At 43.5% G+C, this 17,241-nt stretch overlaps 1 long non-coding RNA gene across 2 annotated transcripts in view; it reads right to left on the reverse strand.

Moving 5' to 3' along the window:
- Positions 1–303: 303 nt before the first annotated feature.
- The window catches only part of LOC132683553 (uncharacterized), a 122,397-nt gene continuing 105,459 nt past the window's right edge, over positions 304–17,241 (reverse strand). Inside the window, exon 4 of one of the 2 annotated variants that reach the window (XR_009612289.3) lies at positions 304–1,469. This is a non-coding gene — a long non-coding RNA (uncharacterized LOC132683553). Of the gene's footprint in view, positions 1,473–17,241 lie in introns of both variants that reach the window. The other variant, XR_009612288.3, reaches the window with a different exon arrangement.

A 17,241-nucleotide genomic window follows, 5' to 3' on the forward strand; every position in this document is an offset into this window, starting at 1 on the left:
GAGGAGATCATTTCAGGAAGGAACAGCTGCTGGGTAAGAGCAGGCAGACAAGTCATGTAAGACACGGTGTTGCCAGATACAATACAGAGTGCCCAGTTAAATTTGAATTTCAGATAGAAGTGAATTTTTTTTAGTCTAAGTATGTCCCCTATTTTTATTTGCTAAATATGGCAACCCTAGCAAGATAAAGACTAAAAGTGCATGTGAATGTGGTAGTTAAAGCAGGGAGCAGAAGTGGGAGGGGACTGAGAGACAATACATATGAACCAATCTTTCTAGAAATCAGTCTGTGAAGCAACGGAGTAGGGGGCAGAGTTAAGACAGGATTTTCTTTTTTTTTAAGTTTATTTTTATTTATTTTGAGAGAGACAGAGACAGCACAAGGTGGGGAGGAGCAGAGAGAGAAGGAGAGAGAGAATCCCAGGCAGGCTCTGCGCTGGCAGCACAGAGCTCAACACGGGGCTTGAACTCACAAACGGTGAGATCATGACCTGAGCTGAAACAAGGAGTAGGAAGCTTAACCGACTGAGCCACCCCGGGGCCCCAAGACAGGATTTTCTTAAAGTGAGCAGGCTGTATACGTCTCACTCCACCCACCTCCACTAAAACCAGAAACCACGTGAGATTCAAGACCAGGTCTTACTTGTCTTTGTAATAGAAGTGCTGACCTGCCCAGACCCTTTCTCTTGTGCATCAGAAAATCAATAAATGGCTGCTAAGTTAAATCCTTAGACTAGGTTTCTCCGGGCCTGTCATAAAGAACTGAGATAATCAAGACATGCATCACTTTGGTCTCTGTCTGAAAATTATGACCCAAAATACTTTGGGCAAGTATAGTTCATATTTATTAGAATGATCCAGGAAATTGTCTCAGTTCTGCATTTCTATGTACTCGTAAAGGCACATCAAAGAGGCCAACCGTCCTTTCTGCCCAGCTGCTAATCCACAGTAGCAGCACCAGCTAGGAATCTCTTAAATCCCTTGTGCCTGTCAGACTATGCAACTTTCCAGGTGGGGGAAACAGATTGTGAATATCTGGCTGAGTGGAAAACAAAATAAAACAATGTTTGCACCAAACCTGCAGAGTAAGTTGCTCAAGAGGGCTTCTGAGGTCGGTGGGAAACTTCAGCGTCCTTCAGCCTGCCCTGACGTTTGCTGCTCCAAGCACTTGGCCCCCGAAATGCCTTTCTTCCTTTACACAGCTAAGTGAAATCCTCTTACCCTGCCAGAGGAATAAACCAGCCACAAAACTAACCGATTGAAAGGCCACTCAAGCCTGCCTTAAGTGATCCAAAGCAGGCAAGCAAATGCACAGGTGCTTTCAAAGACAGGTCTTCTGCAAGCTGGAGATACCGTGGACTCTGCTCAGCCAGGAAGGAGGAGGGACGCTGGTAGCTCCTGCACCTGCTATGACACGGACTGGAGGCCCCAGGATACACCTGGAGGGGACAGGGCCTTGAGGATGCTTTCTGCTGGTGAAAAAAGAGAGGGAAAAATGGTTTCATGAGAAAGCTTGGATTTTGAGGTTGGATTAGACCTGGGCTCAAATCCCATATCTACCCTACTCAAGTTTTGTAGCGTTGGGCTCCATAGTATGGAGCTTTAGGATTGGACACATTTGGATTTAATTCCTAGAGCTATGAGTGGAATACAGATAATATTCTTCAAAATGCCTTCCTTATATATTCTCTTTGCAGCCATTCTGCCATTATGGCTCTAAGAAAGAAAAAAAAAAAGATGTATGACGCCACAGGAAGGAGAACACACAGGGATGGTCGCAGTCAAACAGTGGGAGGGACAAGAAATCCTTTCACCACGGGGAGGAGGAGTGGGAAGTGAGGAGTGATGGGAAGGAGAGGGGCAAGTGGTTAGAGGGGAGGATCAGAAGCAGGGGAGATTCCAGAGCAGTAGTCTGTACCCCCTTCCTGCTGAAGAGACTCTGGGAGGAAACTGCCCTTAGAGGACCCTGCACTGACCTTGAGAGGCTCATGGGACAGAGAGAGGGCCTGAGGTGGGGCCTACCCCCTCAGCTTGTTGCTCCCCAGCCTGACTCAAAGCTCCTGAGGGCCCCCAATGGGGAATGTAGAAGGTCACTGAGAGCTGAGGCCAGCAGACTTGCCAAGGGCCTCTGTGGCAAGAGGGAAGTGACCCAAAGCAGGATGAGGAGGACTGCCCATGACACAGGGGACAGGCTGAGACCTGCTGAGCCAGCAGCCAGAAGGAGAGGGGAAGGGAACATCACATCACACCCAACCAGGCCAGGAGAACAGACCACAGGCTTCTGCAACATGGACTTTAGCTGCACACGTGAACACAGTAGGGACTTTTCCACTTAGGGCAGTGAGAACCTAGAGAAGAGAGCAGATATCTGCCTTCCTGGGAGGCAGAGGAGAGGGGCAGAACTTAGAGAGGGAGAAATAGCCTGGTAGGAAAACTTTGAACCTGGAATTACTTGAATGTTTATTCAAAAGAAACTGAGAAAACTGAAAACAAAACAAAACAAAACAAAACAAAAAAACCCACCAGTTCTCTTATTCCCATCCTGCCTCAAAAACAAAAAACCAAAAATGTCTGACAGCTGTGACTTAACTAGTTATTGTGTGTGTGTGTGTGTGTGTGTGTGTGTGTTTTCCCCCAATCCTCAGTGGGATACGGGTCTGTAGGGGACAAAATTATCAGTTATGGGGGAAAAAAAGGATCGCACCAATTTCACCTATTTGAGGTACAGTGTATACGTTTACAACCACCTGCTAGATGAACTTTGTAATCTTGGGTTGTCTACTTAACTTCTTTCAGCCTCAATTTCCTCATCTGCAAAATGGGGATAACACTACTTCATAACATCCATGTTGTGTGTATTAAATGAAATGATGTGTGCAAAAGCACTGGGGAAAGAACACAACACATAGTTGTGCCCATTAATGGCCACATAATATTATTACTTAGCTTCCATAAGCTTCATTTTCTACCTCTGTAAACTGGGGATCGCAATATCCACCCGACAGCATAGGTATACAAATAGTGTTAATTTTTGTTTCCCCTCTGTTCCCTTCTTAAAAATGTTTATTTATTTATTTTGAGAGAGAGAGAGAGAGAGAAAGAGAGCAAGCATGAGCAAGTAGGCAAGAGGGGCAGAGGGAGAGAGAGGATCTCAAGCAGGCTCCATGCTGAGAGTGGAGCCCGACTCGGGGCTTGATCCCATGACCCTGGGATCATGACCTGAGCCAAAATCAAGAGTCAACACTTAACCAACTGAGCCATCCACATGCCCCTGTTCCCTTTTCTGAAGACCTATAGTTTATCTTGTCTTCTACCTCAAATAAACACATCTTTATTCATTCAGTTAATTGAAAACGTTTTCTTGAGTTTTTGTTCTGTGTAGGTCAATCTCCTGAGGGTTCCCAAGATGATACGTGTACAGTGTATATCTCCACAGTCTGCTGGTGGTGAGGGAGAGGACAATATTCTTACTTCTATCTAGTAGAAGGGAAAAATGAGGAGTGAGACACAACAAGCACTGTGTTAACTCATAAGAGGCAATGTTGATATGCAGTTAGAAGTCAGGCAATGCTTCCTGTGTAACATGGCATTTGAACCAGACCTTGAAGAGTGAGAAATATTTAGGCATGCGGAGACTGGGGAGGGTGGTCTGGACAGAGAATTATGAAAACAAGCGTACAATATAACGTAGGATGTGTCTTGAGGATAGAGAGGTGGTTCTGTGTGACCAGAGAGTCAGAGGCTAACAATAGGATGGAAAGCTGGATATAGGCTTGATATGACCCATTATGCTACCTAGCTAATAATCATCACCTCTTCGCTTTCTCATAATATTTTGTGAAAGGAAGGAGAAGAAGGAACTAAAATGTACTGAGCTCCAGATAGATTTGAGCTACTGCATAGAGACCATTATTTGATGAATAGTATTTCTAAACCTCACAGCCATGCTGGAAGGTAGATACATACAGAGGAGGAAACTGAAATTCAGAGAAGTAAAGTAACTTACACGAGGCCACACAGCTAGAAAGTAATCCACTGAGAGTCAAATTTGGGTTGGCCTGATCCAAAACTAGTGTGATAAGACAAGACCTTTAGGCCTTAACTGTTCTACTCATTTCCTTGTGAAAGCACAACTTCTTTCTAGCTCCTGTGTTGAAGGTGGTTCTGTTAACAATAAATTAGCAGGAAGGATAGGCTGGAAGCAGTCTGGAAATTGAGACCCAATGGGGACATGTTTTGGTTCCAGGATTCAGGGTCTTGGAAAAGCACCAGAAGAAGATGTACCTTCTCCTCCTTCAAAAGGCCCCATGGATGTTCTAGAAATCCTGAGTCCCCCAAGGAGAATAATGTCAGGGATTGAGATTCATCTTAAGAAGCTAATAGGAGCCTAAATGTAGGAAAACCCAAGATACTTCCATCTTCTGTACATTTATGTACCATTTAAGTCCTAGGGGATTACATTTTGAGGTTGATCTTAAGTCAAGATATATGATAGACCCACTTTATTTGTGATAGAATGTCCAGGAGAGAAGACTCAGAAAAGCCTATCTTTTTAGCTGGAAACAACACAGTGAGACCCAAGACATTTTTTGTTTTGTACCACAAAACTGGAGAATGAGTAAACCACATCCAACCTTGTGAGCCTTGGAAGTGAGTGAAGCTCAGAGAGGCATTTTGACTTACTCATGGTCATACAGAGGCAGAGTCAAGATAAGAGCCCAGGCTTTGTTATCATGCTGCTCAAAGAAGAATAAACTCACTTAACCGGAGGACTAAAAATAGTTTACACTCTGTGATTGGGTTTACACGAATCATAGAAGTTTTTCAACTAGAAGAGATGGTAAATATCATCTAGTCCAATTAACTTATTTTACAAATGACAATGCTGAAACTCAGAATAGGAAATTGGCTTACCTAAAGTCACAACAATTTTGGCAGTGGAACCTGGTCTAAGTCACACATTCACTGCCTGTGGTTAGTACTCTTTCCACGAATATTTAATACTATGTTTCACTGATTATCACTCCTCCCACTCCAGTACCCCCACCCCCCCCCCACCACCCCACCCCACATACCACATGTAGAGAGTCAAGAGCTAATCAGTTACTTGCTTACATTTATTTTTTTTAAGTTTATTAATTTATTTTAAGAGGGGGGCAGAGAGAAGGAGAGAGAAAGAATCCCAAGCAGGTTCCACACTGTCAACGCAGAACCCTACAACGGGCTTGATTTCACGAACCATGAGATCATGACCTGAGCAGAAATCAAGAGTCAGGAGCTTAACTGAGCCACCCAGGCGCCCCAGTTACTTCCTTACATTTAGACAGGCATACCTTTCCAATTTTATGAAGGAGATGAAAATATGTCCTACTTTCAAATTAACCAGTGAGAGCAATTCCTCAGACATCTGGCACTTTGCTGGCTTAAGAGTCCCTACATTTTCTGCACAAGTCTCGGAAAGTCAAAGCAGACAGTTGGCTTCCAAACTCCATCTTGTTTTTCATGAAGCTTCCCAAATGCTAAGCAGATTTCCCGCACCCTCAGTGATGAGAATCTCCTCTCTGGCCAAAATCCTGCCCCAATTTTCCCACCCAGGGCAATATGCATGGATGGCCCCGCAGTCATCTCCTGCCTGAATAGCCAACAAGCCACCCAGACTGTTTCGCTCTCTGGAACAAAAGGCCTGGAGCCCACCTTTCTCTCAGCCTCCTTTTTCTAGGAGGAGGCCATGATGTGCTCCCATTAACCCAGGCTGAGACTGTTTCCCCTCACTTCCTGCAATGAGGGATTTCATGGAGCCCGAGAGAAAGAAATCTGGACTCTGTTCCCCCTCAGATTAGTGCTGTTCTCCCTTCTGTTCTCAAAGAATCCCCTTTTCCTAGGTCTGACATGACTTTCTTCCTCATACCGGCACAGCAAGAATCCATTTGTGTTCCTGCCCTGCATTCCAGCAGAGTCCCTTGAGCACTGTGGCTGGAAATGATTTGTATAGGGCATTTGGCCAGCCTCACTTTTAATCACTCACTTACTCACAGACAAAGGGAGTCCCGCCCTGCTCACTTGGGGAATGGAAGGGACCTCCCTCGCTTTGACAGGGTCTCACTAAGTGGTGGCATAAATAGGGATTCTAGTCTCCAGGAAAGATGTTGCAAAGAGCCTCCTTTTCCGGGGGTTAATTATGAAATCAATATCTCCTGGAGCCCCTCCCCCTTCCCTGGACTGTCTGCAAAGCAGACTCTGTTCAGACAATATTCAAGTATCCATTCACCCACCGTGGTTCCTCTGCTTGGGGAGACCGCTGGCATGGAGTTGAGTCTGGGGAAATGGGTAGGATTTGCTCAGGACGTTCAGGCTGGGAGGTGACATACGTCAAAGCCCGAGTGAATGAGTGATCTGTGGGTGGGGTAAGGAAGGGAGAGTCAGGGGCAGCTGGCAGGAACAGAGGCGCTTGCTGGGGAGGAGGGAGTGATGACTAGTCAGGGTCCCCACAGAAAACAGAGGGCACACCCAGAATGGGGTAATTTGAGGAGGGTTTATTTGCAAAGGAAAGGGGACAGGGGAACCTCAAAGAACAGTGTAGTAAGGAGCCAAGGTTTTATAACCTCTGGGCGCAGAGACAGTGACCAGAACAGAAAGAGAGTCATGCAGAGCAACTGTCTTAGAAGGAACCAAGGTCTTCAGTCAAGGACACATCCAGCTTGAGGCAGCCTTGAAGGGAAGATCCAGAGGCAGATTTACACTGAAGCAGGTGACATTTCAGCTACAGGAACCCCACATTTGCACAGGCCCCTTCTCGGGCCTGAGGAAGAGCCCTAGCAATATATTCGTATGTCACATGCTTTTGTAAATTGGCGGGGGAGGGGGCGTTAAATTTTTCAAAAAGCAGGATATTTTCTATCCCAGTTTCCCTCCACCACACACTTGGTATGTTGGGTGGCTTTGGAGTTGTCATGGGAATTTTTAGGATCTGGTTGGGGGGAGATGAGTTTGGGCTTGGTGGAATATATCGTGGTCGCTCACAGTCACTTCTGTAGATATTTAATGCATTGCTAGCTATCCTCATGTAGGAATGGCTTCCAGGAATTCTCTTACCTCCAACTCATCTGAGGTCAGGATGTGAAGACAGTAAGATGTCACACTGTAATCTGAATGTGTGTCTTTGGTGCCTAATATGGGTAGCAAAGAGAACGGTGGTTTGTAATGTGAGGAACCAGATGCTGATCTGCGGCCCATCATTAGCCTTATAAAATTTTAACTGAAGAATTCACTTCTCATTGTCAGAAATATAATGAGGCACATGCAACTATAAACACACCTTACTATTCTCTTTTCTTTTAATGTTTATTTTTTTATTTTGAGGGGGAGGCAGAGGGGGAGAGAGAGAGAGAGAGAGAGAGAGAGAAAGAGAGAGAGAGAATCCCAAGCAGGCTCCATGCTCAGCACAAAGCCTGACTGGGGGCTCAATCTCAGGACCATGAGACCACGACCTGAGCTGAAATCAAGAGTCAGAAGTGTAACGGACTAAGCCACTCAGGTACCCGCTACTATTCTCTTTTTGAATGGAATTTTACACAATAGTTTTTAGATTCCTGTATTTGTAGCTTATAAGCATAAAAAAAATTCAGATCATACCAAAATTAGCCATTTATTAAAAGGAAGAAAGAAATGCAAAAAGAAGTAAAAGACCTTGGATTATTTGATAATCTTCTCTTATTATTTTTTAAGTAATCTCTACAACCAACATGGGGATCGAGCTGACCATCCCAAGATCAAGAGTCGCATGTTCTTATGACTGATCTAGCCAGGTGCCCCTCTGATAATCTTATGATTATGATGAAGAGGAGTAAAGCATACGAACTCATTGGGAAAAGATTTCTATTTCTTGCTGCTCTGATACAAATCCCGACATCTATGAAGACGTCTTAGATTGGGTTCCCTGGAAACTGCCTACGAAATGGAAAGTTGCATGTAGAAGGCTTTACTGCAGAAAACTCTCAGGAGATAACAATCGTGAAGAAATGAAGATGGCAGTATTGGGAGAAGCCAACCAGCATATGGTCTCAGTGGATTTGATATTCCCAACAGCTGAGGGTTGGCTGTGTTGGCCCCAAGAGGGGGTCTGGGCAAAGCCCCACAGCATTCTCGATAGAAAATCACATAAAACTCATAAAATGCCATGATCATGGGGACATCCAAGACAAGCTGGTTTATAAGTGTTAGCAATTCAGAGTATTTAAGATTAGTTCCTGCACAAGAAAATTTGAAATGCCCTAAACCTTAGTTATATATGGAAGAAAATGATAGAGGCCTTCCCAAATTGGGCAGCAATCTCAAATTTTACATGATATTGCAAACAACAAGTGGTGAAACTGAAATAAATCTACATTACCAATGATTTAAAAAAAACAAAATTCCAATCAAACCTACTAGAGGGAAGAGTGGATTATATTTCTATACTGTGTCTAGAAAATTATGTTACAAAATTGTCATACGAAGAGGCAAAGGGTATGGCCAAAAAATATAGGGAAAAATATTATAGAGACTTTCCAAGCAATTAATTAAGAAAAATATTGTCAGGGCACCTGGGTGGCTCAGTCGGTTAAGCGTCCAACTTTGGCTCAGGTCATGATCTCGTGGTTCGTGGGTTCGAGTCCCGCATCAGGTTCTGTGCTGACAGCTCAGAGCCTGGAGCCTGCTTCGGTGTCTCCCTCTCTCTCTGCCCCATCTCCTGCTTGCACTCTGTCTCTCTCTGTCTCTCAAAAAGAATAAACTTAAAAGAAATTTAAAAAAAGAAAAATATTGCCATTTTTCTGCATTTAGTGATATCTTTGGTATTTTTTAGCTGTTTAGAATTTGTTGTGAATTCTTTTCTCATTCTCAATAGATATTCACTTTTGTAGCTAACATTTTATTCATTATTTTGGACCAATACAATTGCAAGCTTTAGTCTCATAAAGCCAGAATCACACTGAGACCCAAAGGGAATAGTACCCTGACTTCACACTCTTCCCTCCTTTAGGTACCCTTCGGGAGCTTCCTAATAGCTGAACCCAGCAGAATACTGAGGCCTCTGTAGGACAGCCTCTGCAGCAGGGAGTGGGATGGAGGAGGGTGGCCCAAACTGAAGACAGCAGCCACAGCTAAGTAGTATGGAACCAAATTATGGAAGCCTTGAATGCCAAACTCAGCTTGCATTTTATACATAGAGAAATAAAATGTGAATGACATAAAGACAAAAGTATATATTGAAGGAACCTTTAAGCTGGGGTTGTAAAATGCATCTGTCATTCACCACTTACCAGCAGCCCACCAGAGGCAAGGTCCTGCACCCACATACAGCCAGGAAGAGCTGTCTGCACCTTTTCTTCTCTTCTGGGTCCTGGGATGGTCTGTGCCCCCAAGCAAGCCATAGGGGAGGCCAGTGAAGAGCAGTAGGAAGGCCAGGGGCAGAGCGCCACCACCAGGGACGTGATCCTTAACCAGAGGCTGCGGTTACGCCTTTCCTTCTTTCAGCAGCCCTTCCATCCTGAGTCCTGTCCTGTTTATGCCCACCCTTCCTCTGCAATGTGGCTGAGGCCTTCTGGTATCTGCCTCATCCGGTCAGCCCCACACACATAATCAGCTGGGTGTCTCGCCTCGGAGAGTATGAGCCCGAGTTTGAGGTGGAGATGTCAGAACCAAATTCCTCTGTTAGCTCCTCCGTGACCTTCCTGGGTAATTGAAATCTTGGCATCATTTCCTGGATCTTTTCTGCTCTGCTGAGATCCCAAGAGATTCCAGAATGACTCTCCCTTTTCTTGTCTCATTCCAAGTGCTCTCCTGTACCAATCTCTCCAACATTTTGTCCTCCAGCCAGAAATGAGGACTCCAAAATCTGCTATCCCCAGCCAGCTGGCCTTCCTGAGATCTTCTTGTCCAACTTACTCTTTTATCCGACACACTTCTGCTTGAATATCCCCAAATACTTCCCAGGCAATGCATTTAAAAGCATTAAATCCTGGCAATTCTTCCTTCATACTATTGCTCAGGTCTGTTCTTTCCTCTTCTTTCTCCCTGTCACTCCCTTAGTAGGCTCTGATCGCCTCTGGTCCAGACCATTGTAACCACCTGTTGTAATCCACCCACACACAGGGCCATAGTGAGATCCCTATAACTGATCACGTCACTCCTGTCCTCAAAAATCTTCTGTGGCTCCCCACCCTTCGTAAATTGAACCCAAATCTCTTGGCCTGGTTATCTTTATTTTATAATCGAGCATGTATGTGACATTACAGTTATTTTTAAATACATAATCATGTAGGGGCGCCTGGGTGGCTCAGTTGGTTGAGCATCCGACTTCGGCTCAGGTCATGATCTCGCAGTTTGGGAGTTCGAGCCCCGCGTTGGGCTCTGTGCTGACAGCTCAGAGACTGGAGCCTGCTTTAGATTCTGTGTCTCCCTCTCTCGCTGCCCCTCCCCTGCTCACACTCTGTCCCCCTCTCTGTCTCAGAAATAAACATTAAAAAAAATTTAAATACATAATTATGTCTGTATTTCTTGCTCCAGACAACCTCTTTCCCTCCCCCAATTAGACAGCGAAATTCATCGGCATTCAGAAAGCGCTAGCTAAACCTAGCTAAACTTGCTAAGGTTTCCCTTTCTCACTTTATCACCCACTACTTGCCCCTACTCCCCCACTACCCTTAGGCTACTCAACTCAAGTGCTCGCTGTTCTCCTGCCTCTCCTGACCAAGTATGACCTCACCTGTACTTGTACATATAGGTCCCCCATTAGGGGTCTTTTCTAGCCCAGTGGCTACTCCTTCCCAGCCTCTGTCAAGTGTATTTGGGCTCTTGTGTATGTGTGTGTGCACGCCCCCCCCCCCCCCCCACACACACTGCTTTCACCATGAGACCTTCTTTCTCCCCCCCTCTTCCCTCCCCAGGAACTAATCTCTTCTCAGAACTCCTTCAGCACTGGTTTGAATGCCTCCTATGGCTTGGATCATATTTTGCTGACATATTTCACATACTGGTTTATAAGCCTTATCGCCTCTACCAGACAGAAAATGCCTGTGGGACTTAGCTGTATATGATTCATTTTTTTCTCCCCAACAGCAACTGGCCTACAGTAGGCATTTATGAACGGATTAAGGGACACATCTGCCCTTCAAACCATGAAGGTACTTCTTCGTGTTATGAGTAAACTTATTTTTTAATTGCACATATACAATTCACGAGTACTCTTTTATTGTAAAAACTCAAACAATACAGATGAAACTAAAATTCCCTTTGCTTGTCTCTAACCCCAATCCCCTTCCCATTTACATACTTATACAATAAAGGTAAAATACAGTTTTGTAGGATTTTTCTGCAACAGTGACATACTATATAAATGATTCTGCAGCTTGCTTCTCTCACTCTACAATATGTCAAAAATATCTTTTCATCTCTCTTTACATTAGGTATATGGTAACTCATTCTTTTTAATGGCTGCAAGATGCCATAGTTTGGGTGTGTGACAGCTTATTCAACCATTCCCCTATTAATGGGTATTTACATTATTGCCAATGTTTTCTGTGGGCATGCCTCCTTGCACACATGCGCTTTCTTCTAGAATAAGGATGAAGAAAAGAATGTCTGAGTCAAAAGAAATGCACTTTTACAATTGTATTAGATTCAAGCCAAAAATACTGTATTAGATATTGTCAATTTGACTTCTAATTTATACTCCCCCAAACCTCTCTCCCTCTCCTCTTTGGCCAATCTGGTGAGAGAAAAATGCATTGTGTTATAATAAGGTATTTTGCCCCCATTTACTCTAAGTGGTAGCATCATTTTATGGGTGTATTGACCATTTGGCTTTCCCCTTCTGTGAAATGTACAAATCTTTTGCCCATTGTTGCACTGGGCAGCTTTCTTTTTCTTGCTGTTTTATAGGATACCTTTACAAATTCTGGATATTAGTTCTTTGTTTATTATGAAAAAAACATATGTTGTAAATGTTTTCTCTGGATCTGTTGTTTGCCTTTTAATTTTCTTGAGGGCACCTCATTTGCTACAGATATTTCTTTATCCAACTTTGATTTTTTCTGAATACATATGAGCTCCAACACTATGAAATATTTATCCATTCTCTAATGATGTGAAGTACCTCTTCTACCAGATAGTAAATTTTCCTATCTGTATGGATCTGTGCCTAGACTTAAAATTTTTCTTTGTCACTTTAAGGTATATTTTTTCTAAATGACATTAAGATAGATTTGAGGGTTGTTTTTTTTTTCTAGCACAATCTACAGATTCTGGGTTTTTAAAAAATTTTTTTTTAATGTTTATTTATTTTTGAGACAGAGGGAGACAGAGCACGAGTGGGGGAGGGGCAGAGAGAGAGAGGGATACACAGAAAATGAAACAGGCTGCAAGCTCCGAGCTGTCAGCACAGAGCCCGATGCGGGGCTCGAATCCACGAACCGTGAGATCATGACCTGAACCGAAGTCGGATGCTCAACCATCTGAGCCACCCAGGCTCCCCTATAGATTCTGTTTTTTATTTTTAGTTATTTATTTTTTAAGATTTAATTTTGTTAAGTTTATTTATTTTGAGGGTGAAGAAATGGATTCTGGGAGCAGCTGAATGTGTCTCCTTTCCCTCCATACAACTCCTGCTCCCACCCATCACCTTTTCTGGGCCAAGCAGCTGGAGGAAACAAGATGGGTCGTTGAAGCAGGGTTGTTCTCTCCCTAAGAGAGCCTGGGAGGAGATTCTGAAGGAAGCCTGACTCTGGCCACATGTACTCAGTCAAGTCCACACACCCTCTAGCCTCCCCCTGCCCCCAAGAAGCAAAGGAGGAACCCAACCGGTGAGCTGAGGATGTGACATCTTTGGTACCTTGAGACCCAGGAGCAGAGAGTTCCTTCTGTTGCCTCAACAGGGGACTTTCCACCTGTCTGCTTTTACAGGAGCCTCCTCCACAACCACCGGCTTTCCAGCCACTGAGCCACGGGATCAGGCAAAGAAAGGAAACAACATACCCAAGCGACCTATAGCCACAAGGAGAGGAACATACCAAATATCCAGGACAGCTTTCTAAAAAACCACCAGAGGAGACAGATGATAACTTTCACAACAAAAAAAACATAAAAAGCCCAACGAAGACATCCTGAAACTGAAAAGCATGCTTTTTTCTAGGCCAAAAAAGAAAAAAAAAGAGATGAATAACTTAAGGGGAAAAAAAAGGTAGAGATGAGATTGAATTAATGGCCTAGAAGATAAAGAGGGAGAAATATCACTGATCTCAGAGAAAAATACAAAGAAATTGGAATCACGATGGAAAGTATGAGATTTTAAGGGCAGATCTAGGAGACGTATCACGGGACTGAGTCCTGCAGAACAAGAGAAGAAGGTGGAATGACATCTACAGATTCTTGGGGTCAAGAACAGCAGCCCAACAGCCCTATACCTAGCCAAGTTGTCATTCACCCACAAGAGCAGAATATATGTATATATTTTTCAATGTATATGTATATATATTTCAATACATATTTACATATATACATATGGCTGGTTGCCAAGATAAAGAGAGAACAACATAGACAGAAGTCATATAGACTACATTTTAGCAATTGGCGGTTTCCATAAAGTAAATCTTATAGAGAATTTTCTACTTACTTAGTCTTCTAGAAAGAAGGCAGTATGTATGTATGTATATTGAAATATACATACATACATATTTACAAATATGCAGCGATTAAAAAATTATAAGACTCTCTGAAGAAAATAATTTTTTTTTTATTAAAAAAAATTTTTTTTCAACGTTTTTTATTTATTTTTGGGACAGAGAGAGACAGAGCATGAACGGGGGAGGGGCAGAGAGAGAGGGAGACACAGAATCGGAAACAGGCTCCAGGCTCCGAGCCATCTGCCCAGAGCCTGACGCGGGGCTCGAACTCACGGACCGCGAGATCGTGACCTGGGTTAAGTCGGACGCTTAACCGACTGCGCCACCCAGGCGCCCCAAGAAAATCATTTTTAAAGTACTCCAATCAAAATCAAATGAATTATAATAGAGAATAAAGGAAACAGGATGATCAGTAAACCATGTTTATATATACAAATACACACATGTATATACATGCTTACCTATGTATATACCCATATATATGTATATGTGTGCATAGATACATACAGATATATATATACATATATATATCTGATATATACATATCTCAAATATAAATAGACAATAATAGACTGTCTGAAAATGTGAATGCTGAATAAGGATTCTTAAAATAGAGGTGCAAAGGAAATGCTTTGGAAATAAGATCTAGAAAGAAAAGTACTGTGCAATCTCAGCAAAACCTAGGAGTTGGGGCAGGGCATGCAGAGTAATAGTGTCCTAAAGTCTCTTGGGGTAAGGAGAAGAAAACTGGGAAAGGAAGAGTATTCTAAATATCTCATTGGTGGCGGAAAGAAGCATCTAAGTGGGAGAGATAATAAGGGAATAGAGTATCTAAGTGGGAGAAAAAATACCTCATTTTCCAATAATAGTATTTCTATACTAGTAAGGCAGAAGAGCACCGGAAAGGGAAGGGGGATATAACCATTAATGAGATGGAAAGAGTACAGAGAACTCCCACATTAGCAAGGGTGGAATGTAATAGCAATTTGAGCAAACTAGCAAAATTAAAGGAAAAGAAAAAGAAAAGGAACTATCACAAGCATAAGGAATCAAATCAGGTACAATAGTTGTTAGGCTAAGTGCAAGTGAACTGAATTCTGTGTTTAAAAAAAACAGAATCTATTGGGGTCCCTGTGTGGCTCAGTCAGTTGAGTGTCCGAATCCTGCTTTTGGCTCAGGTCGTGATTGTGCACTTCATGAGTTTGGGCCCCACATTGGGCTCTAGGCTGACAGTGCAGAGCCTGCTTGGGATTCTCTCTCTCTTTCTCTCGGCCCCTTCCCTGCTTACTCTCTCACTCTCTCAGGAGTTGTATGGAGGGAAAGGAGACACATTCAGCTGCTCCCAGAATCCATTTCTTCACTAGCATCATATTCCAATCTGTTCCCTGGCAAGGCCATCTTTCCCATGTCCTGCTGCTTCTCTTTGTCACATTTACCAGGGCTCTTCCTTTGCATATCCTCTTCCTGATGAATATTAGAATCAGCCTGTTGTTCCTCAGAAAAGCTCCTTTTTGGCTTTTTGGAAAGATGGAACTAAGTAAAGAAAAGATGGACACGACTCCAAGATTACATCTTCCCATCCAGGAACAAGGCAACCATTACTTCAAGACCTCTTTTATATCCTTTAGTAAAGCTTTATCATATTTTTAATGTAGATTTTGCACATTTCTTAAGTTTATTACTAGATTTTAAAATAAGTTCTCTGTTGCTATTGAATATGAAACATGTTTAGCCTTTTGTTATAGAAAATTCCAAGCACGGGGGCGCTTGGGTGGCTCAGTCAGTTAAGCATCTGACTTTGGCTCAGCTCATGATCTCACCTTTTGTGGGTTCGAGCCCCACGTTGGGCTCTGTGCTAACAGCTCAGAGCCTGGAGCCTGCTTCGGATTCTGTGTCTCCCTCTCTCTCTGCCCCTCCCCCACTTTCACTCTGTGTCTCAAAAATAAATAAACATTGAAAAAAAAAAGCAACAGACCACAAAAATGACAGTACATATGAATGGGAAGTGTAGCAGTTTGCTAGGGTTGCAGAGCCTGACATGGGGCTGGAACCCATGAAAGGTGAGATCATGACCTGAGCCAAAGTCAGATGCTTAACTGACTGAGCCACCGAGGCAGCCCTGTGCTTGGAATTTTCTGTAACTATATAACTTGACAATTTTTAATTGTGGTAAAATGTACAACATAAAGTTTATCCTCTTAACAATTTTTTTTAATGTTTATTTATTTTTGAGAGAGAGAGAGAGAATAGGGGAAGGGCAGAGAGAGAGGGAGACACGGAACCTGAAGCAGACTCCAAGCTCTGAGCGGTCAGCCCAGAGCCTGACGCGGGGCTCGAACCCACAAACTGCAAGGTCATGACCCGAGTCAAAGTTAGCAGCTTAACTGACTGAGCCACCCAGGTGTCCCCACCCTCTTAACAATTTTAAGTGCACAGTTCAGTTGTACATTCACAGTGTTCTACAGCCAATCTCAAGAGCTCTTTCAATCTTGCAAAAGTGAAACTCTTGACCCACGAGACAACTCCCCATCTCCCTTTCCCCCCAGCTCCTGGGAGCCACCACCCTACCTTCTGTCTCTGTGAATGTGACTACTATAGGTGCCTCTTGTAAGTAAAATCAGGTGGTATTTGTCTTTTCGTGTCTGGCTTATTTCACTTAGCGTAATGTCCTCAAACTTCATCCACGCTGTAGCATGTGCCAGGATCTCCTTCTCTTCCAAGGACGGATATGATTCCATTGTGAATATCCCACATTTCATTATTCCATTCACTTGTCAGTAGACACGTGGGTTGCTTCCTCCTTTTGACTTTTGGGAATGATGTTTTCAACCAGCGTTAACAATTATCCACTCAGAGACAGTCCTGTTTCATCTATAATCCCACCACGTTCTCCTTCTGTATTATTTTGAAGCAAATCTGAATGGAGTATTTTACAAACTATATTTTCGATTTGGTTGAAGATTCTTCCCAGGGAAAATCAGAGCCTGGAAACTGGTACTATTTCACCCCAAATAGCTTAAATCTGTTTGGCATAAAGATGAAGTATAGATGATGTGGGAAAGCTGCCACAGAAAGGGTGGATGAGGAAGAAGTAGGTCAGAGTGGCTAAGGCTTATCACATGGACACAAACTGCTACTCTTCCTTACCCTCTTCTTTAAACCTTCAAGTCCCCAGGCCCCTGAAGCAGGGAGGATTCCAGAGCTCACAGACCACTGCAACCTTCCTGGTTTGGGGGGCCTCAGAGAAGGCTCTGCAAATCTCCATCCACTTGCCTATGGCCGGGGTGTTTTGCTTTGGCAGTGCTAGGGCTGCAGTCAAGCTATGCCTTGAACTCTCTGAAACTGCCTTGGGAGCCAAGGTCTATTCCTGGAGAAGAGATTAGTAGAAATTCCTCAGGAAGAAATTGGCTGCCTGTGAATGCCAGGAGGCGTCACAACTAGATAACCTACCCAGAAAGAAGGGTTCTGATGGTCATATCACTTTAAAATTGTACTGAATGCTGGGGTATGGCAATTTAAGTAAACTAGACTTGGACTCTGTTGAGTCTTCCTCCAGGGCAGACCCTCTCTGCTGGGACTTACC

The sequence above is a fragment of the Panthera onca genome, chromosome C2 (assembly GCF_046562875.1).
Source record: "Panthera onca isolate mPanOnc1 chromosome C2, mPanOnc1 haplotype 2, whole genome shotgun sequence".
In the NCBI taxonomy this organism is placed as follows: domain Eukaryota; kingdom Metazoa; phylum Chordata; class Mammalia; order Carnivora; family Felidae; genus Panthera; species Panthera onca.